Raw genomic sequence first — 23,422 nt, 5'->3', positions numbered from 1 at the left:
ATACCACTGCCAGATTCAGATTTGGATATAGCTTTCATATACACCACATAGTGGTAAGGGTATTATGCCTTTGGGCATTTGTTTATAACATGGAGAAGGAAGCGAGATAGACCCATAGTTAATTCAAACGAGATTTGTTTGGCCCAAGGACGAACCCTTTCAAATTGATGTGAACCAGTTCAAATTTAGATATAGCTCCCATACAGGATGAAATGAAAAAACTGCAACCAACTTCAGACTGCTGTCATTTCTAAGGCACTCGTCCGACAGATGTTAAAATTATTCCAGTGACAGTTCATTATATTGTTTACAAGCGTACAAAAGCATTTTGGTGAGAATTTTCCAAAAAAAAAGTTGTTCGTAATGGAATTCAATGTTACGTACCATCGCTCATTACCATGATACTGGTATTAGCGTAGCCCGACGTTAAGGAAGTGGACGGAAGAAAACCGCAGCTTCAGTAGAAATGGCTCGAAAAGTATAGAAGCGACTTGATCGAAACCAGCGTGCAAGTAGCCGAAAATGGCTCGTGAGCTGAACATATCGCAATATTCCATTCGGTAAATATTGAAAAATTAGCTCGGGGTAAAGCCATTGAAATTCCAAAAAGTGCAAGAACTTACACCGCAACAGGAAGAAAATAGACCCAAAAGAGCTGAAGAGTTGCTTCGCTTGGCCGAAAGTGGTGAAGTGCCGAATTTGGTTTTCTCTGATGAGAATTCATTCGTTTTCCAGCAGTTTGTAAACAAAGAAAATGATCGAGGTTACTTGCCAAAAAGGTCAGCTGAAAATGTGCACCTTCGGTTAGCCACCAGAACTCAATCGCCGACCATGGTGATGATGGTGTGGGCCGCCGTAACAGGCGATGGTCGCTATCCACTCGTATTAATCGACCGTGGCATCAGAATAAATGCCGAAAATTATGGCGAAAATATTCAGGTGTATTAAAGCCTTGGGCACGCAAAAAAATTTGGCAGCAGACCTAGGACATTCCAACAGGAGTCAGCACCATCGCACTCAGCACGCGTTCTTCTTCATTTCCAGCGCACAATGGCCACCAAAATCTCCGGATACCAATCCGTTGGACTATTGTGTCTGGAGTATTTCGGAAAGGTTGGCACTAAAAAATACCAAAGTGTCGATCGCCTCAAGCAAGCACTTCGCGGGGAATGGGCTTATTCAGAGCAACATTCGGGCAGCGTTTGACGGTTCCATTGGCGTTTGAAGGCCAAAGGTGACCAATTCGAACAAATCCAAACTTATTCTTAAATTTGATGGTATTTCCGACTTTTTTGCTTTCCTTAAAAAAAAATAAAAAAAAAAACGTAAAAATTATGGCGTTTGACTTTGTTGCATTTTTTTATTTCACCCTATATATGGAGTGCTCTGCAAGTATGTTTCCTGCGTACTGGGGACACAAACTGCCAGTTAACAACAAATTCTGATTAAAATTGTGAGTGAAACCTACAAAACACCTTAAATCATGCGGTACAGGTATATGGGTATACAACCTTGATCTTAAAATGGGTGAACTGCCCTGGAATTTTTCCCCTTCGGAATCGTAAGTAATTTCCGCAAAATGACAGATGGACAAGGCAAGATTAGAAGATTGGAATATAATCTTTTGCTGATCAAGAAAATATATACTTTGTGCGTCTAAAATGTTCATTTCGAGGAGCTACAAACGGAATAACGAACATAGTATACCCTTGCTATATTGCAGATTGTTCCTTAATGCATTTAAATTTGGTAGAACTAATATTTCTTTGATAATTTATTTTTCGAAATTTTCATTTTATTCTGTGCGATTTAAAATATAATCCTAATCTTGAGCTTCATAACATTTAAACAGATAAATACAATAATATTTCGTAAAGGGTAAAGAGTGCTTCCACATAAATTTGTTTTCAAATCGGCTTAGATTCAAAAGTACATTCAATGTGTTACGATATCATTTTATTGCATACAGATCCTTTTTAGATGAAACTAATTTCAAATCCTTTTTATCTAAGCTGTACAAATTTGTGACATAAGATGGCCTAATTTGTCATAGTTTTTGAAAAAGTAAAGAAGATACTAAAATAAGGCAGGCATTATTTTTCAATTTCCATTACGAATTAATATTTTAAATTTCTTGCAATTGAAATAAAATCCACTCAACAAATGTGCAGTTTGTTTGTTTTTGTAATTTCCTTTTCTATTTGGTTTTTATGCCTGCCGGACCATTATGGCTTAAAAAAATCATAAAATATCTGTTATTCAATAAACTTTGTCGTTTGCCAGTATTTATCTGAATTACATAAAAATAACTACAGCATAACTTTTTTGGAAAACTTTGCCAAAGCAACAGCTATCACCCAAAAGCCAATACAACAGACCAGAAACGACACAAAGTCCTCAAATAGCTAAATGGAAATGTGTACAAATAATTTGTATGCTGTTCGTTTTTTTTTTCGTTCCTCTCTTCTTTTTTTGTGCGAAGTTTCATGGGATGTTCACAACTTCAGTGGCAAAAAATTGATATTACGGATATACAACACGATGTCCGGCAAACATATGCACGGAAGTTTCTATTCCGAAACGGATGATGTGGTAAAAACAACTAGTGTGACTGAAATACGAAACTAAAGCAAACAAAAAACTGCATTTTCAAATACAATTAAAAAGAGTAATTTGGTATAGGTTCAAGTGTTTGCGAAAAAATAAATGTGTTATTTGTTATCAACTTGTTTAAGAACTCGAAATATTAAAACGGAGAATTTGGAAAAATTTATTAGTTTCATTATTGCTGTGAAGTAAAGAATTTCATATTTATTTACAATTAAAAACACTCAGCCATTACGCTGCAGAGGGTATATATCATATATCACCAGAACATGCCTCGAAATAATGGTTTTAGAAATATGTCTCTTTGGACCAAATCCGTTTCAGGACATTTGGAGTCGATCTAGGGGTGTCCGCCCATCTTACTGTTTGATTCGCACGATAACTCTCGAGGAAAGTATTATTGCCATACCAAGATCGAGTTGGGCAATATCCCTCCACTCCTTCTGGTACCACCCCACAAAAGGCCAACATTTTCAAGGAAAATAATTTACCTTGTAGAATAGAGAAAGAATCATTCGATTTTGTGCAAACTTTGCAAATTCCAATAATTTTGTCATTGCTAGGTTAGGTCTAGGCCTACTTCATCTCCCACAAAAGGTCAAAATTTGGAATAATTATAACTCTTATTAATATGAAATAAGGGTCCAATTGTCTTCAAATTTAACACATTCCAATATTTGTATCGGAATGCGAATCCTTTCAAATTCGACACATCTTAATATGTCTATCAACACAAGACCATGCACGAAGATGGAATATGTCGGAACACTCGCTCTGGTACTTCCCCCAAAAAAGGGTCAACATTCGTAATAATTATATCTCTCATAAAATGCCAAATAAACATCCGATTTTTTCTAATTTCACATATCCCAATATTTCTATCAACACAAAACCAGATGTGAAGATGGAATATGTCGAACAACTACTTGTGGAGCCTACCCCATATCGGGTTAAAATTTTTATTAATTATGTCTCTCATAAAATGCAAAATAAACATCCGATTCTCTTCAAATCACATCCCAATGCTTTTACTTAAATATATATATAATACTAATACAAGATATGACGTGAAGATGAGAGATACTGCTCCACTACCTCTGGTACCTCCGCCACAAAGGGTTAACAATTTTCGATCATCTCTCAAGTCAAAACAAATCATCAAATAGCATCAACTCTTAGAATATGTTTAGATTTGTTCAAATTGGCCACCTTTGGCACGAATTTTGATATTTCGGCCCATTTCCGGAGAAGCGCTTGCTTGAGGTGATCGACACTTTGGTATTTGTTAGTGCCAACTTTGCTTTCTGGAGATTTTGGTGCCCTTGTGCGCTGGAAATAAAGCGAGGAACCTCATTTTGTAACCATTCTTGGGTGGCGCGTGCTGAAACCTGTTGGAATGTCCAAGGTCTGCGACCAAAATGTTTGCGTGCACCCTCCAGAATATTTTCCCGATTATATTCGGCATTTACTCTGATGCCACGATCGATGGTGTTATGGCGGCCCACACCATCACCATGGTGCACATTTTCAGCTGACCCCTTTGCCAAGAAAAGACGATCGTTTTGTTTGTTTACAAACTGCTGGACAACGAATGTTTTCTCATGGGAGAAAACCAAATTCGGCGGTTCACCACTTTCGGCCAAGCGAAGCAACTCTTTAGCTTTTTTGAGTCTATTTTCCTTCTGTTGCGGTGTAACTTATAGCCCTTTTTGGAATTTCAATGGCTTTACCCCGAGCTCATTTTTCCATATTTGCCCAATGGAATATTGCAATATATTCAGCTTACGAGCCATTTTTCGGCCACTGTGACGCGAGTTTCGATGAAGTCGCTTCTTTACTTTTCGAACTATTTTTGCTGATGTTGCTGTTTTCTTTCGTCCACTTCCTTGACGTTGGGATACGCTACCAGTATCACGGTAACGAGCGATGGTACGAGACACAAAAAATTTATTTACATTTAAATGCTAGAGTGCTCTAACGATAGCCACTTGTAGTTTTTAAGCCAAATATAAAGAAATCACACTATCACGCTTGAAGTGCATCACGAATAACTTTTTTTTCTGGAAAATTCTCATCAAAATGCTTTTGTACGCTTGTAAAAAATATGATGAGCTGTCACTGGAATAAATTTAACAACTGTCGGGAACTCTACTAAGTGTGCTTGGTGTGTATGGTATCATATAGTCGGCCCCGCCCAATTATTTACTTTTCCTTATTGTTTTTATACCCTACAACACTATGTGTTGGGGGTATTATAAGTTTGATTGGGCCAAAAATTATGTAACACCACGAAATATGGGTTTCCCACATAGGAAAGTATATATGGATCATCCTAGCTCGCCGAGCTGAGTCGATCTACCTATGTATGTCCGTCCGTCCGTCTTTCCGTCTGTCCGTCTGTCCATGTTAATTTGTAATCACTCTACAGGTCGCAATTATGGCCCGATCTTCACGAAATTTGGAATGGAGGTCGGGGTTGGGCCAGAATAGAACCCTATTTCTTTTTGAGATGATCGCCAAATGTTTAGGGGTTGAAATGGACCAAATACTGAAAAAATGTCGGATTTTGCAGTAGCTATACAGGTCGCAATTATAGACCAATCGATGCGGAATTTCGTATGTAGCTAGAGTTTAGGACGGGGAAGAACCTACCAATTTGGGTGGTCATCGGATAATATTTAGCGGGTAAAATAGACCATATATTTTGTGTTGAAAAACTTCAAAATTTTTCATTAAACCGCGAATATTTTAAATCCCGGCGAAATCACAAAGCCATGACAAGGTTACTTCTGACCTTTACATTGATGTTAACATCCAACAAATCGGATATATAGCAAAATATGTGCGATATATATGTCTACCAAAGAAGATATACTTGAAAGATCTCATATATGTTGAGAACGGCTGAACTGATTTCGACAGTTCTCATTAATTCAGAATGGCCTCTTGGCAGGAAAGAAAAAACGTCTAAAAAAATCGCATAAAAATATCTCTCTAAAGATGAAAATATTGATTTTGTAAAATTTTCTCATATATTTTCAATTTTGTCATATTTTTGGCATATTTTCGTTTTGAATTAAACATTTGATAATATTTCTACAGCTAACAAAACTAAGTAGTTATGACATCAGAATATCATATACAGATCGCATTTATGGCCCGATTCTTACGAAATTTGGCTTGGGGATAAGATGAGGGTCAGAATAGAAGCCTACTCTTTTTGGAGATGATCGCCATATATTTAGAGGTTGAAATGGACCAAAAAACTGCAAAATTGTCGGCAGGTCGTAATTATCGCCCGATCATCACGCACATTTGAAAGGGGGTTACCGGACATTGCAAAAGCCAAGCAGTTTTGGATGGCCATCGAAAAATATTCAATGTGTGAAATAGTTTGCAAACTTTTGTAGACAAAATACGAAAATGTCCATTCCAGTGACTCTTTGGAGAATTCACAAATACAGGAAAGACGCACTTCTGACTATTTCGTTGAAGAATATAGTCAAATGTCTGTATCTCATATAGATGCGTTTCAGTCAAAAACCAATAATAAATGTTAATCTTTTGCCACTTCCAAGAAATTATAGGTCTTTGGGAAATATTGGTTCCGATCTAGGAAGACCATTTAAGTGCAACATCTACCAATAAATTGGAAATGAGCAAATTAGTTTAAGTTGCTATTAATCGAAAATTAGAGAACGAAACCTGATGGTTTTCTTTTATTATTTGTCACAATATCTTGTGGAATTCTTTCGAGTATCTCGCCTATATAAATTGTATCGTTTATTATAGTGTTGTAGGGTGTTCAACGGTCGGCCCCGCTCGACTGTAGCCTTTGCTTACTTGTTTTTTTGAATTTTTGAGTTTTGTAACAAAATACTTACGAAACTGACCGAAAAAGCGGTAGGATTATTGCTATCGTTTTCACTAGAAATTGGATAAATCACGCCAAAATTATATTACTTATTAGGAGGATTGTACACCTATTTTTTAGGCGTCTTTTACAGGACTATATTCTTCAAGCTGTTTGTTTTATCATATTTCTTTATAAGAAGAATAAAAAAAAATTCAAAATTTCATTTTCAAAAATTCATTCAAATTCAAAAAATACCATCTCAAAGCTTTTGTAAAATAGACAAGATCCTGGGAAATTTGTAGGAAAACGAGCAATTCGATTAAAATCATTTCTTATACAAAAACAGGCTATTATTATTCAATTTCTGTAAATTTCTACCATTTTCACAAATCTCATTGCCTTAAAAAGTCTCATTAGAATTAAATTTTAACTTAGAAAAAAAAAACTCATAATATTTACACCTGTTTTAACAGGATTTAAAAAATTATTTACGACATCCTCTGATTCCAAATACCGCCTGAAGCTGACAAATCTCGGTGAACGAAATAAATGCGTTACTACCAGAGACCTGATATTGGCCTTCAAGTCTATGTAAGTCTATATTTATTCTCTCCTTACTAATTTTCCTCCCTCTCTCTCTTTCTATCGCCCCCTCTCTATATATGTATGTCTTATTTTATAAGTTCCAAATTGCTGCCTTTGTGTAAATTAAATAAAGCATGGAAAATTCTTTTGAAATTGTTAAACGTCAACCCCCCAGCACTAAATATCTTTATAGCAGAAGAACAAATTAAATTCCTATTTTTAATATTAACAACAGACGCCAATGGCAGTAGGAACTTTTACAACTACATTTAACTTATGTTAATTAATGAAAAATTAAAGATGCTGATGATTTTCAAAACCCCGAAACAACAAAGACCACCGTGGCTGGGTGGAAAACTAAATGCTTTAAGAGGAGGTGAAGCATGTCGAAATGAAAGGTTTTGATTTTTGCGTTGTCGTTGTTGGTATTGTCATTAACGATTGCCTTTTTCGTTCGACTACAAACAATGTCTGTGAAAGGCAAGCCAACCAACCAAACAACACGACGACGACAACGACTGTAATGCGAATTACTGCTGCTGCTCTTTCAAAAGTACTTTGCAGCCTTTGAGCAGTGAACGATAAACCGTAAACGAGGACGCTGTCAATTCGGAACGAACCAACAAACGAATGTATTCTACACAAATATTTGCAGTCGGCTAAAGAAATAAACATTTTTCGCACTTAAATAAATGTAAATATTTATTTTATGTAAATTTAAAGAGTTTTTGGTATTCCTTTGGAACGAACTACTGCTCCGCCACCACCCTAGTAGGACTTTTAACATTTTTAATCGGAATGGTAAAACGAATTGGCCATGTCATTTGTCAGGCTGACGGGCAAGCGATTACCAACGGCGTGCGCTCCTAGCCTACGTTACACTTAAGATGTTATTTATTCACAAATACCAAAACTGGTTGAATTTCGAATGGGCTTCCATTGAAGTGTTCGGATAAATGTGTTTATTTTGCGCTGAATGCCAAATGAAGTTATTGACTTTCGTTTTTAACACAGCGCCAGGCATATTTTCTTATACATCGGGGAATTATTTAAAATATGTAAGGATTCCCACAGCGCGTTATGCTGCGTCTTTTTACGCTTAACACGAACTTAATTAAACAAACAATAAAAATAAATGGGACTTGTTTTTTTCTTTCTTGAAGATATTTGTGTGTGTGTGCGTTGATTGTGTGAAATATGGAAAAAATAAATGTGCTGCTATAAATAACGAGCCACGATTCTGTGGAAAACAGATTTATCCCATAAATATATGCAGGTTCTAAAATTTGAAATTAAGAAAATTAAAATATTTAAATTAATAATTTCACAACTGATTTCCATAGCCATATTTTTATTAGGAACCATGAAAATCTATAAAAACTATCAGCCAACAGAAAAACCAGTAAAGAAAGTTCTAAAATCGGGCGGGACCGATTTTATGATACCCTACACCACTTTGCTAATTTAGTTGAGCTCCACTTAATAATTAAAAGTTTTTATGGGAGAATTCAATCATACACGCTAGGATTATAATTATAATTTAAAATACAAAGGACTTAATATGCCGAAGCATTTGTATCTTTTAAATTCGGACTTGAATTGCCCATTTGGTGCGAAATTAATTTGAAATCGGATAAAAATATATATGGGAACTATATCCAAATCTAAACCGATCTCGATCAAATTTGGCAAAGATATTTCTGAGCTGTATTTGATATATTTCCCTGAATATCGTTGTTACGGAGTGCATATGACGGCTGTGGGTAACAAATACAATAAATCGGATGAACAATATATATGGGAGCTATAACTCTATCTGAACCGATCTTCACCAAATTTGGCATACTACCTTCTAGACTAAATTCGGTCGTATGTGCCAAATTCCATCCCATTTGGACAAATATTAGACGTTTGGAGCACAATAAATGGTAAATCGGACGAAGTTATATATGGGAGCTATATCCAAATCTGAACCGATCTCGATAAAATTTAGCAAAGGTATTTCTGAGCTGCATTTGATATATTTCCCCAAATATTGTTGTTACAGAGTGCATACTACGGCTGCGGAGGACAAAAATAACAAATCGGATGAACAATATATATGGGAGCTATAGCTATATCTGAACCGATTTCGATAAAATTTGGCGTAATTATTTTCAGGCCTAATTTGGTTGTATGTGCAAAATTCCATACTTTTCGAGCTGATATTACACGTTTGGTGCACAATAAAAGGCAAATCGGACGAAGATATATATGGGAGCTATATCTAAATTTTTACCGATTATCTCCAATTTCAATAGGGTTCGTCCTTGGGCCAAACAAATGTTGTTTGCAGAATTTTATCTCAATCGGATAATAAATGCGACCTCAATTTTGTTCACAAGAATACATGGACAGACGGACAGACAGACGGACTGACATGCATAAATCAACTCAGAAAGTGATTCTATGCAGATCATCAAAAGGAACTATGGGTCTATCTCGTTTCCTTTTGCCTGTTACAAACAAATGCACAAAGACATAATACCCTGACCACCTTGTGGTGTAGGGTATAAAAAACACAGTTCACGATATCGGCAATATTTTATATAAAAGTATCTGAATTCAAAAATGTTCCACTTTAAATTACAAATATCAGTAACACCGTTTGGATAATACTGTTAAACTTTTCTAAATGCCATAAAGTGGGTGAGGCCGTTATATGGGGCCATATCACAAGGGGAACCTCTATAGACAATTTTATACTTTGAGGAATTTCATCTACCAAATCTTCTAAACTACCGAATTTGAAACAATTTCGTGGGTAAATTTGACTAGGATTATCAGAATACCGAATATGGGTGGGTATCGTTATATGTGAGCTATAGGAAAACGTGGACCTATTCATTCATGGTTTCGCCACCGGTGCTAGAATCCATTATGGCCTTCAAATACCAATTTTTAGACAAATCCGTGAAAAAAATTTGCAAAAATCATCAAAATACCGAATATAGGGAGGTACCGTTACATGGGGGCTATACCAAAACGTGGACCTAGAACCCATAACGAACTGCAAATAATTTTTAGATAAATCTCAGGAAAATGTGGCGATGGTTATATGGCGGCCATACCAAAACGTAGAGCGATATATCTCATTTTTAATCCTATCCAACCTTTATTGTTGTTTTTATAAAAACAACGTTTGTTTATTAGTGGAAAACAAAAACATTTCTTAGTTGTATTTAATATATTTCCTTGAATATCGTTGTCACGGAACGCATATTACGGCTCTGGAGGACAAAAATAACAAATCGGATAAACAATATATTCGGGAGCTATAGCTATATCTGTACCAATTTCTACTAAATTTGGCATATTTCTTTCTAGGATCGATTTAGTCATGTGTGCCACATTTCATCTCATTTGAAGTAATACTTCATATTTGGTGCACAATAAACCGCAAATCGGACGAATACATATATGGGAGCTTGAGCCCTTTGTTGGGGTGGTACCAGATATGTCACATCTTCACTGCAGATTTTGTGTTAGTAGAAATAATGGGATATGTTAAATTTGAAGATGGGCTTATTTCGGATATTATGCTCGTTTTGGTCATTCAACATTTGGACATTCTGTGGGGGGCGTTATCAGAAAGAATATTCCGATCTCTACCATCTATATAAAAGACCTTGTGTTGTTAGAAACATAAGGATGTGGCAAGGTTTTATGGAATCGGATATTAATTTCGCGTTTTATGAGCTTCTTGGATATTCAAAACTTTGACCGTTTGTGAGGAGGTACCAAAGGAGTGAGCCGATATATTCCATCTTCACAGCAGATCTTGCGTTAGTAGAAATAATGGGATATGTGTAATATGAAGAGAACCGGATGCTTATCTCGGGTTTTGTAATCCTTTTGGTTATTCAACATTTGGAACCTTTGTGGGGGCGGTATCAGAAGGAATGTTGCGATTTCTACAATCTTTATAACAGACTTTGTGTTGATAGAAATATTGGGATGTGGTAAGTTTGATTGGAATTGGATATTAATTTCGCGTTTTATGAGCTTCTTGGATATTCGAAATTTCCTTTTGTGAGGGAGATACCAAAGGAGTCAGCCGATATATTTCATTTTCACACCAGATCTTGGGTTGATAATAATATTGTGATGTGTGTAATTTGAAGACAATCGGACTCTTGTATCACATTTTATAAGAGTTATCATTATTCGAAATTTTGACCTTCTGTGGGGGAAGTACCAGAAGGAGTGGACCGATATTGTCCGTTTTTGCGCTTGACCCCGCATTGATGCAAATATTGGGATTTGCAAAGTTAGAGCAAAATCGGATCATCGTTTCTCTTTCTGTGTAATAAACTATTTTCTTTTAAAATTTCGACCTTTTGTGGAGGAGGTACCAGAAGGAGTTGATCGATGTTGCCCATCTCCTTCGAGAATTATCGTGCGCCAAACAGACGGACGGACACCCCTACATCGACTCCAAATGTCCTGAAACAGATTTGGTGCAAAGAGACCGAGGGTCTAAAGCCGTTATTTCGAAGAGTCACGTTTTGACCGTATCAAAACCGTGTCAAACCTTTGTTGTCATATGGCTGAGGGTATAAAAAAGTTAGGGGTATAAAAAAGCATAGCTTGTACCATTTTAGAGAAATCAAAAAACAGCTCTTTTTTGAAAGATTTCCACCAATAGTGACTCAAAAAAAAGTATCAAAATGTCAATACGTTAGTTCATACCTCTCTAGTTAAGTCGAACCTTTTGTAAAATTAAATTTAGCAGCATATTCCCAAATAAATACATCAGGCATAGCATTTTTTAAAATTTTAGCTCTAAATGTGCGGTTTTAACAACTTATTAGTACTTTTTTACCAATTGGTACTTTTTCCAAAAATACTACTGCAAGAATTGTAGATCTTACGAAAGAATTACAACTCTTAATCATTTTTTTTTAAATTTCCAAAAAGAAAAAAACATACCCTACATACCTATGATACCCTATACCACTTTGCTAATTTAGTTGAGCTCCACATAACAATTACAAGTTTTTATGGGAGAATTCAATCATACACCCTGTAATTATAATTATAATTTAAAATTCAAGGTAATAAGTATGCCGAAGCATTTGTATCTTTTAAATTCGGACTTGTATTGCCAATTTGGTGCAAAATCATTTGAAATCAGATAAAGATATATATGGGAGATATAGCTATATCTGAACCGATCTCGATAAAATTTAGTAAAGATATTTCGGAGCTGTATTTGATTTATATCCCTGAATATCGTTGTTACGGAGTGCATATTACGACTGTGGGTAACAAATACAACAAATCGGATGAACAATATATATGGGAGCTATAGCTATAACTGAACCGATCTTCACCAAATTTGGCATACTAGCTTCTAGACTCAATTCGGTCGTATGTGCCAAATTCCATCGCATTTGGACAAATATTAGACGTTTGGTGCACAATAAAAGGTAAATCGGACGAATTTATATATGGGAGCTATATCCAAATCTGAACCGATCTCGATAAAATTTAGCGAAGGTATTTCTGAGCTGCATTTCATATATTTCCCCAAATATTGTTGTTACAGAGTGCATATTACGGCTGAGGAGGACAAAAATAACAAATCGGATGAACAATATATATGGGAGCTATAGCTATATCTGAACCGATTTCGATCAAATTTGGCACACTTATTTTCATGCCTAGTTTGGTTGTATGTGCAAAATTCCATACTATTCGGGCTGACATTACACGTTTGGTGCACAATAAAAGGCAAATCGGACGAAGATATATGTGGGAGCTATATCTAAATTTTGACCGTTTATCTCCAATTTCAATAGGGTTCGTCCTTGGGCCAAACAAATATTGTTTATAAAATTTTATCTCAATCGGATAATAAATGCAACTTGCATTTTGTTCACAAGAATACATGGACAGACGGACTGACATGCATAAATCAACTCAGAAAGTGATTCTATGCAGATCATCCAAAGGAACTATAGGTCTATCTCGTTTCCTTTTGCCTGTTACAAACAAATGCACAAAGACATAATACCCTGACCACCTTGTGGTGTAGGGTATAAAAAACACTTCTTGTATTTGTTTCACCAACAGTGCCATAGACGGAAAATGTCCAGGTATTTAATCAGAGCGTGGCTGAGGCAATCAATCACTCATCTTTTACATCTCTATATGCATGGAGTAGTTCGCTTTATTATATCCCTTCTTGTATGTGCAATAGAAAAAAATAAATTTCAACCATATAATTTTCTGCCTTAGACATAGCCGGTCTTACTTGTGTATAATAAGCAGCTACGAATCATTAATTTAACTCAACTACAAAATATTCAAAGAAAAGCAAAAAAATATTTTAACACCCCTTACAATGCGTTGCCTTTGTTTTCACATTCCCGCTTTGCTGCCAAACATAAATTATATCCTTTTACAAGAAAAGCCTTTTAAAACAAATATCAACACAACACCAACGCGGATACCACTTTGTTCAGCGACAAAACTCTCCCGACGAAACATACAGGAAGAAATTTATATGCCAACGAAATATGTTTATAATTATACATAAATAAATTATAGCCTTGTGGGACCATGTCACTGGTAACCTTCAATTATTGCTTTTATTAATTTATAGCTGTTAAACAAAATATGTCTATCGAAGCACACATATACCCATCAATTCGAAATCGATAAGCTAATAATGTATCTGTGGGCAAAAGCCTAGTCATTGTTTGATCAACAAATAGTTAATATTAAAATAAGTGTTCATACAGTTATACCGTTTTCCGAATATATATTTAAATGTATTAAGCTGGAAATTATATTTAACTTCACTTATATAAATATGGGTTTTATATGTGGGACAGCAGAAATATATACATAAAGAAAAGAGGGGATGAATAATTTATTTTATTGTCTCACATATTGTCCGAAACAATATGAAATGAAAAGGACTTCAAATTCGAAGGGTCTGATAGAAAATGTCAAGAAATATATATATCAACCGATGCAGAGGATTAATACTTCTACAACCCAAAAATTGAGCGAAACAAGTAGTAGACTCATATTGCATTTTTTGAAGTGATTGACAGGACATATTTCTGCCGATTTCCCCTTTTCTCTATTTTTTCCAACTTTCTCTCTTCGAATGAGTTCATTTATAGGGTATCTTCAGTGACGAGGGTTATTTCCATCTTGATGGCTTCGTCAGTAGCCAGAATTTCGCATTTGGAGCGAGGAAAATCCTCGAATGATTCACGAGAATTGATTGCATCCCCAACGAGGCAGGGTCAAGTGTAAATGATAACCAGTTGTTTCTTGTCTAGAAATGAAGAAATGAATGTGTAGGGCATGTGGCGTCAATAAGACGGCGCCACATGTCATGCAGCCAGAGAAACAATTAAACTACAGCATCAGTCATTTCCCGGTCATGTTATTCGCATTTTGAAGACCTGAAGTGGCCGCCCAGATCGTGCGATTTAACGCCTTTCGATTTTTATACCCTCTACCATAGTACGGAGCGTATATTAACATACCCTCGGAATACACATTTTAGACCCCACAAGTATATATATATTCTCAGCATAAAATTCTATGTCGATTTAGCGATGTACGTCCGTCTATCCGTCTGTGGAAATCACTCTAGCTTCCGAACGAATTGAAGTAGATGGATAAAATTTTACTCAAATGTATATTATGTCTGCAGGACTTTTGGTATTGAAAATGGGCTATGTAGGTCCACGTTTTGGTATAGCCCCCATATAACGGTACCTATCGATATTCGGTATTTTGATGATTTCAGCGACATTATTTACCGGAAATGTTTCAAATTTGGTGTGAAGTTCGTAATGGATACTACAGCCTAAGACAGAAAATTGTCTGTGCAGGTACACGTCTTCGTATAGCCCCCATATAACGATACCTCCCGATATTCGGTATTTTAATATTTTTAGCCACATTTTTCGCCGGAAATGTTTCAAATTTGGTATTTGAAGTTCGTAATGCATACTATAGCCTAACACTGCAAATTGTCTGTGCAGGCCCACGTCTTCGTATAGCCTCCTTATAACGGCACCTCCCGATATTCGGTATTTTAATGATTTTAGCGACATTTTTCACCGGAATTGTTTCAAATTTTGCATTTGAAGTTCGTAATGCATACTACAGCCTAAGACTGAAAATTGTCTGTGCAGGCCCACGTCTTCGTATAGCCCCCCATATAACGGTACCTCCCCATATTCGGTATTTTGATGATTTTATCTGCATTATTACCGATTTTTTTTTAAGTTTCGCATTTGAATATGTTTATGGCTAATGACAAACAATGCTTATGTAGGTCCACGTCGTTTAAACCCTAGACGGCTATATTGGGTATTTTTAAGATTTTAACAGAATTTTTAACGGATTTTATTGTTTTTGAGAATTGCCAAATACGTTCCAAATGGTGGAGGGTATTGAAAGTTCGACCCAGCCGAACTTACTTGTTTGCTTTGTGGTTTTTTGAAGCCGATAGATTAGGCGAATAAGTCGACGACTCAAGCCTTTAAAGAGAAAATTGGACGCTGTATAATTGAAATGCCGCAACATTAATGTAAAGCGGCGGTCAAATGGCCAATATAGGTCCAAATGAATTTACCCTCACTTTCGTAATATGCACTACACAAAAATGGTATTAGGTACCAGATAACTTATCGGGTTAATGTAACCACCGTCAAGATCGGATCAGATTTGGATATAGCTCCCATATACATCTTAATCCGAGTTCAGGTTTATTGCATACCAGATGGTTCATACCAGCACAAATGGACTGCATTTTGGAACTTCCGGCGGAATTCGGCCTAGTTGGGAGTACTTAAAATTTTGTTAAAATCAGTTCAGATATAGGTATAGGTCCCATATATATGGTTAATCCGATTTGATGTTTAAGTCCCTCACATGCGTACAATGCACACAACAGCAACGATATATGATATCGGATATCAGATACAGCTCGAGAATACCTCTGCCAAGTTTTATTGAGATAGATTCAGATCCATGCGATTTTACGATTATTCTTCACCATGTATGTAGTATCAGCCCAAATTGGTAGATTTGTTATTTTTCAACCGAATTTGTCCATTTGGCGAAACTCGGTCCGGTATATCTATTGCTCCAATAAATTGTTTTTAATATAATCCTTATCGAAGTCATATCATGCATGTTGTTTTGTACTAGACGTACAAAATCCTCCGTCAAATTTGTTGAAAATCAATTCAAAGTTGGATATAAATCCCAAGTTTTGACTTCTCTAAAACCGTGATACCCATTTAGATAAGGTTCATAGTTGATAGAGGATTCAAATCAATTTCCAATACAAACTTTTTTTTACGCATAGTTGTGTAGGGTATCACAAAGTCGGCTCGTCTTGACTTTTGAACTTACTTATTTTATTTTTATACCCTACAACACAATGTGTTGGGGGTATTATAAGTTTGATTGGGCCAAAAATTATGTAACACCTCGAAATATTGGTTTCCCATATGGGAAAGTATATATGGATCTTCCTAGCTCGCCGAGCTGAGTCGATCTAGCTATGTATGTCCGTCCGTCCGTCTGTCCGTCTGTCCATGTTAATTTGTAATCACTCTACAGGTCGCAATTATGGCCCGATCTTCACGAAATTTAGAATGTAGGTGGGGTTGAGGTCAGAATAGAACCCCATTTCTTTTGGAGATGATCGTCAAATGTTTAGGGGTTGAAATGGACCAAATACTGAAAAAATGTCGGATTTTGCAGTAGCTATACAGGTCGCAGTTATAGACCAATCGACGCGGAATGTCGCATGTAGCTAGAATTTAGGGCAGGGAAGAAGCCTACCAATTTGGGTGGTCATCGGATAATATTTAGCGGGTAAAATAGACCATATCTTTTGTGTTGAAAAAATTCAAAATTTTTCATTAAACCGCGAATATTTTAAATCCCGGCTAAATCAGAAAGCCATGACAAGGTTACTTCTGATCATTACATTGATGGTAACATCCAACAAATCGGATATATAGCAAAATATGTGCGATATATATGTCTATCAAAGAGGATATGCTTGAAAGATCTCTTATATGTCGAGAACGGCTGAATTGATTTCGACAGTTCTCATTAATTCAGAATGGCCTCTTGGCAGGAAAGAAAAAACGTATAAAAAAATCGCATAAAATATCTCTCTATACATGAAAATATTGATTTTGTAAAATTTTCTCATATATTTTTAATTTTGTCATATTTTTGGCATATTTTCATTTTGAATTAAACATTTGGTAATATTTCTACAGCTAACAAAACTAAGTAGTTAGGATATCAGGATATCATATACAGATCGCATTTATGCCCCGATCCTTACGAAATTTTGCATGGGGATAAGATGATGTAATTATTGCCCGATCCTCACGCACATTTGAATGGGGGTTACCGGACATTGCAAAAGCCAAGCAGTTTTGGATGGCCATCCAAAAATATTCAATGTGTGAAGGAGTTTGCCAACTTTTGTAGACAAAATACGAAAATGTCCATTCCAGTGACTTTTTGGAGAATTCACAAATACAGGAAAGACGCACTTCTGACTATTTCGTTTACGCTGATTTTGTTGAAGAATATAGTCATATGTCTGTATCTCATATAGATGCGTTTCAGTCAAAAACCAATAACAAATGTTAATCTTTTGCCACTTCTGAGAGGTCTTTGGGAAATATTGGTTCCAGATCTAGGAAGACCATTTAAGTGCAACATCTACCAATAAATTAGAAATGAGCAAATTAGTTTAAGTTGCTATTATTCGAAAATTAGAGAACGAAACCTGATGGTTTTCTTTTATTATTTGTCACAATATCTTGTGGAATTCTTTCGAGTATCTCGCCTATATAAACTGTTTCATTTATTATAGTGTTGTAGGGTATTCAACGGTCGGCCCCGCTCGACTGTAGCCTTTGCTTACTTGTTTATTTTATTTTTTATTTTTTTTTTTTTTTTATAAATCATATGTAAGTTTTTGCAGTGTATTTGAATGCTATTCAAATTTAATGCATTTTACATTTTGGCTTCACTATGCATAAAAGATCCAGATAGCTGTATTCTTTCGAAAAAGAGAGATATATGTGACTTAATTCATTAATATCAAGCTCAACACTAGTGCAATATTTTAATGTAAATCCTGAATTAAATTTCCTCCATCGTCCAAAAGCAAGCAATTTGTTTATTTTCCTGTGAAAATAAAATGTGTGATGTATGCACATACTAAATTTAACTTTCATTTTATTATTTCAAAAAAAAAAAAATGTACTGCAATGTGTATGTATGTAGTATTTTGTGAATCGGTGTGATTGTTTGACATCATATAAATACTTTTAAAATAGGTGACGAAAATTTTAGTAGATTCACGAAATTTTGCATGAATGTCACTATATAAAGAAAATGAAATGTCAAATGAAAAATTTCATAAAGGATTTCAATAAGAATTTTCTGTTCAATCGAACCAATTTTTGTAGAGTACTTTTAGGCTTCCTAAACGATAGTCAACAAAAATCTGCCGATAATAATCCAATTTTTTCGAAACCCCTCCCATGCTTATTTTTTGAAGTGCATAATGTCAGTGCAACTTAGATAAAAACTACAGGGTTGAGTCTAGGAGTAATCTTGCCATATTTGAATGAAATCATAGCGGACTTACATATCGTCGGTGTCATGAGATATGTGCGACATATATTTGAATGTTCATCATAGATTTGGAACCGATATTTTCCAAAAAACATACGACCTATAAAAAGCATCGATATTTGACAAATCAAAATTTTCCTATGTCAAATACCTAATTCGCTCATTCGGAAAGAGCAGAAATTTCACAATCAAAAAATGTTTTCCATGCTTATTGAACATTTTATACTTGAAATATATTATAAAAGTTCTAACGTGGCTTTTGACCGAATCCACGACTTCCTGCAAATTTTCGCAGCACTTGACCAATATTTAACTCATATGTCGTGTAAATGAGTATTCAAAACAATATTTAGATTTCTTTATACGATTTTCTGTATCTCCAATTTTTGGGTATATTCGTCAACGAAATCAATATCAGTGTATAGGTCAGAGGTGCGCCTTTCATGTAGTGGTGATTTTAGTATTTTTTCACACAAAATTTTAGTCCATTTCACCACCCAAATGTTATGAAATGACCAATTTCACAAAAAAAAAATCAAAACTTTAAATTAAGGTAGTAATTTTTTTTTTGTGGTGTGCTGATCTAATTTTTAGACGGTCCCGTCCTGAAGGTTAGTTTGTGGGAGAAAACTGATTCATATGTTTATGTAAGCTTTTATACCCTACACCACAGAGTTGTAAAGGAATTTATTTTTTACCAGGAGAGGGAAGCGAGATAGACCCATAGTTACTTTTGAGGATCTACATTGAATCACTTTCTGAGTCGATTTATGCATGTCAGTCTGTCTGCCCATGTATTTTTGCGAACAAAATACAGGTCGTATTTATTATCCTATTATCCTATTGAAATTAGTGAGAATCGGTTCAAATTTAAATATAGCTCCCATATATATCTTCAACCGATTTCGGGTTAATTGTTCACCAAACTGCCAATATCTGTCAAAATGACCTGAATTTTGGCTCATCGAACCGAATTCAGTCTAGAAGCAAGTACATTAAAATTTAGAGAAAATCGGTTCAATTATAGCTATAGCTCCTATATGTTTCATTCGATTTGGGGTTGTAAGTCCCTCACATGCGTAATATGCACGCCACAAGAATGATATTTGGTACCATATATCAGCACCCAATGCCTAATATCAGCCCAAATGGACTGAATTTACGGCAATTCCGACTAAATTCATACTAGAAAAAAGTACTTCAATTTTGGTAAAAATCGCATATATATACATATATGTTTCATCCGATTTGGGGTTTTAATTTACTCACATGCATAATATGGACTCCACAATATTTTAGTTGGGGTTTTAAGCCCCTCACATGCGTATTATGAATTCCACAACAATAATTTTTGTGACGATCGGTTCAGATTGGGATGTAGCTCCCATATATATCTTTATCCGATTTCAGGTTTTTGTGTCCGGCAGAATTCAGCCTTAAAGCAAGTGCTTCAAAATTTGGTGTAAATCGGTAGAGATAGAGATTTAACTCCCATATATATGTTTCATCCGATTTGGTGTTAAAGTCCTTACATGGGTAATATGCGCTCCACAACAATGATATTTGATACCGGGTATCAGATACTGCTCCAAAATACCTCTGTCAAATTTTATCGGGATCGGTTCAGATTTACATCTTCATCCGATTTTACGGTTATTGCTCACCATATTTAATCATATTTAATTAGCCCCAATTGAATAGCTTTTTTCATATTTACCCGAATTTTTTGTGAAACACGGCCCGTATATCTATTACTTCAATAAATATTTTTTATACAATCCTTATCAAAGTCATATCATGCATTATACAGCGAGGTTATTTGGTTCGTAGTTGGTATGACCTATTTTACATAAATTCCCAATGTAAACTTTTTTGTTACGTGAGCTCTACTAAATACGGATAGTGGTGTTGGGTATTATATGGTCGGTCTCTAGGCCTCTATTATTTTCGGGTATAAAATAGTTTTCAGCTCTACGTATATTTAATGCAATTTTTATAATTTTTCTTTTTTTGTTGGTTTCATATTCCTGTTTTAAAGTGATAAGATTTTCACTTATTTAAATGTAAGCATGGATGTGAATTATATTTTCAATTAAAGCCAGTGACAAATTAAGCGGATAACAAAAAATTCGAAAATAAAATCAATATAACAAACGTAAACAATTGACCAGGCAGAGACAGATAAAAAAAAAACGAAAGTTGTGCTTATACTGCTTGGGATTATAACATTTAATGAGGATAAACTATGGTCGGTTAATTACATAGTGAAACCCCATCAACGGAGACATCCACAATTTGCTTTAAACATTAATCGACATTAATCGTGGAAATTGCTCACCAACAAAGAATAAAGTGGCTTAAAATCTAAAAATTATTGGTAATAGATACCAGGGTGAGACAAAAAAAACTGCAACAAAGTCAAACGCCTTCATTTTTTAATTTTTTTTAATTTTCATTCAAAGGAAAAAATATCGGAAATAGCATCAAATTTTAGAACAATTTTAGATTTGTTCGAACTGGTCACCTTTGGCACGAAATATGGCCTTCAACCGGCAAATGAAACCGTCACACGCTGCCCGAATGTTGCTCTGCGGTATTTTGGCCCATTCTCGGCGAAGCCCTTGCTTGAGGTGATCGACACTTTGGTATTTTTTAGTGCCAACCTTGTTTTACAAATATTCCAGACACAATAGTCCAACGGGTTGGTAACCTGAGATTTTCGTGTTCGTTGTGCGCTGGAAATGAAACGAGGAATATCATTTTGTAACCATTCTTGGCTGGCGCATGCTGAGTGCGATGATGCTGAGTCTTGTTGGAAAGCCCAAGGTCGGCGGCCAAAATGTTTGCGATAATATTCGGCATTTATTCTGATGCCACGGTCGATTAAAACGAGCGGAGAGCGACCATCGGCTGTTATGGCGGCGCACATCATCACCATGGCCGGGGCTTGAGTTGTAGTGGCCAACCGAAGGTGCACATTTTTAGCTGACCCCTGGCTAGGAAGTATACACGATCATTATGTATGTTTACAAACTGCTGGACAACGAATGTTTTCTCATCGGAGAAAACCAAACTCGGCACTTTTCCAATTTCGGCCAAGCGAAGCAACTCTTTAGCTCTTTTGAGTATACTTTCTTACTGTTGCGGTTTAAGTTCTTGCACTTTTTGGAATTTCAATGGCTTTACCCCGAGCTCATTTTTCAATATTTTCCGATTGGAATATTGCGATATGTTCAGCTCGCGAGCCATTTTTCGGCAACTGCGACGTGGATTTCGATCAAGTCGCTTCTTTACTTTTTGAACCATTTCTGCTGATGTTGCTATTTTCTTTCGTCCACTTCCTTGACGTCGGGCTACGCTCGCACGATAACAAGCGATGATACGAGACACAAACGATTTATTCACATTTAAGTACTGGAGTGCTCTAACGATAGCCACTTGTGGTTTTCCAGTCAAATATAATGAAATCACACTATCACGCTTGAAATCCATCACGAGTAACTTTTTTTCTGGAAAATTCTCACCGAAATGATTTTGTACGTTTGTAAACTTTATAATGAGCTGTCACTGGAATAATTTTAATAGCTGTCAGATGAGTGACTTAGAAATGGCAGCAGTCTTAAGTTTGTTGTAGTTTTTCACCTCACTCATATTTCAACATTTTTCAAAATATATCTCATATAAAGTGAAGGAAGTAGTCGATATTGCCCAAATCGGGCACTTCATAATATATATATCGGAGGTAGTTCTGATGAGAATGGGCTAATATTCATATTCTTCGGTATTTCCTCCATAAAAGGTCAACATTTTCAAAAAGACTATACTTAACTTGTTAAACGAACTTTTTAACTTGTTTTAAATTTAATTTTTCCAAGGCCACTTCAAATGCCTAAACACCTTTAAATTACCATTATTTGCTCCCATGTCAATGACAATAAAATGACACACAAATGCAATAACAACAATAGCCTCATACTCATTTAATAGTTGATTGGTTAATAAATTCGGTTGGCCTATTATTACAAGCGTACAATAATAAAGAGGACAAAAATATGTCTGAACACTACTTACCCTGTGAGTTAAGGAGTGGCTGGTTCATTCTTTTCAATTATTCCATGACATTTGTCCATTAGTTGAAAATAATTTATGAATAAGCCGAACAAGTAGCTATAAAAAAAAGAGAGACAAAAGATAAAGAATACATACATATATATTTAATTATTTTGCTACAATACAAAGACAAAAATTAGATTGGAATATGATAGATATTTGTAGGTAAATTGGGTTTAGTAAATTCCACAATTTAATTTTGTCGGAACTAACCAATGGTTATACGACAACACATAAATCATGGCCATAAGTATTTGTGAACATTTTCCAATTATTTCGATAAGTGAACAAAACAAAATGGTTTTCTCGTTGAATAAACACGTTTAGTTTTTTTCTTTTTTTAATCAGGTTTGCGTGCCAGCTATCCATATTTTGTTGTCGAGCATAACTAAAGTGAACAATAAATGTGGAAATTTAAATACGGGTCATTTAAGGCCACTGCCAGAGATATTGAAAACCAAAATAAATAGAAACGTTTTTAGTATATGTAACCTCTTGTTCCTATAAATGTTCAGTTGTGGTTTATTATTTGGTAGAGCCACCATATAAGAGTGCTTCCGATTTTAA

The sequence above is a fragment of the Musca domestica genome, unplaced genomic scaffold (assembly GCF_030504385.1).
Source record: "Musca domestica strain aabys unplaced genomic scaffold, Musca_domestica.polishedcontigs.V.1.1 66, whole genome shotgun sequence".
NCBI lineage: Eukaryota > Metazoa > Arthropoda > Insecta > Diptera > Muscidae > Musca > Musca domestica.
The sequence above is the reverse complement of the archived record's forward strand: the minus strand, read 5'-3'. Positions refer to the sequence as shown.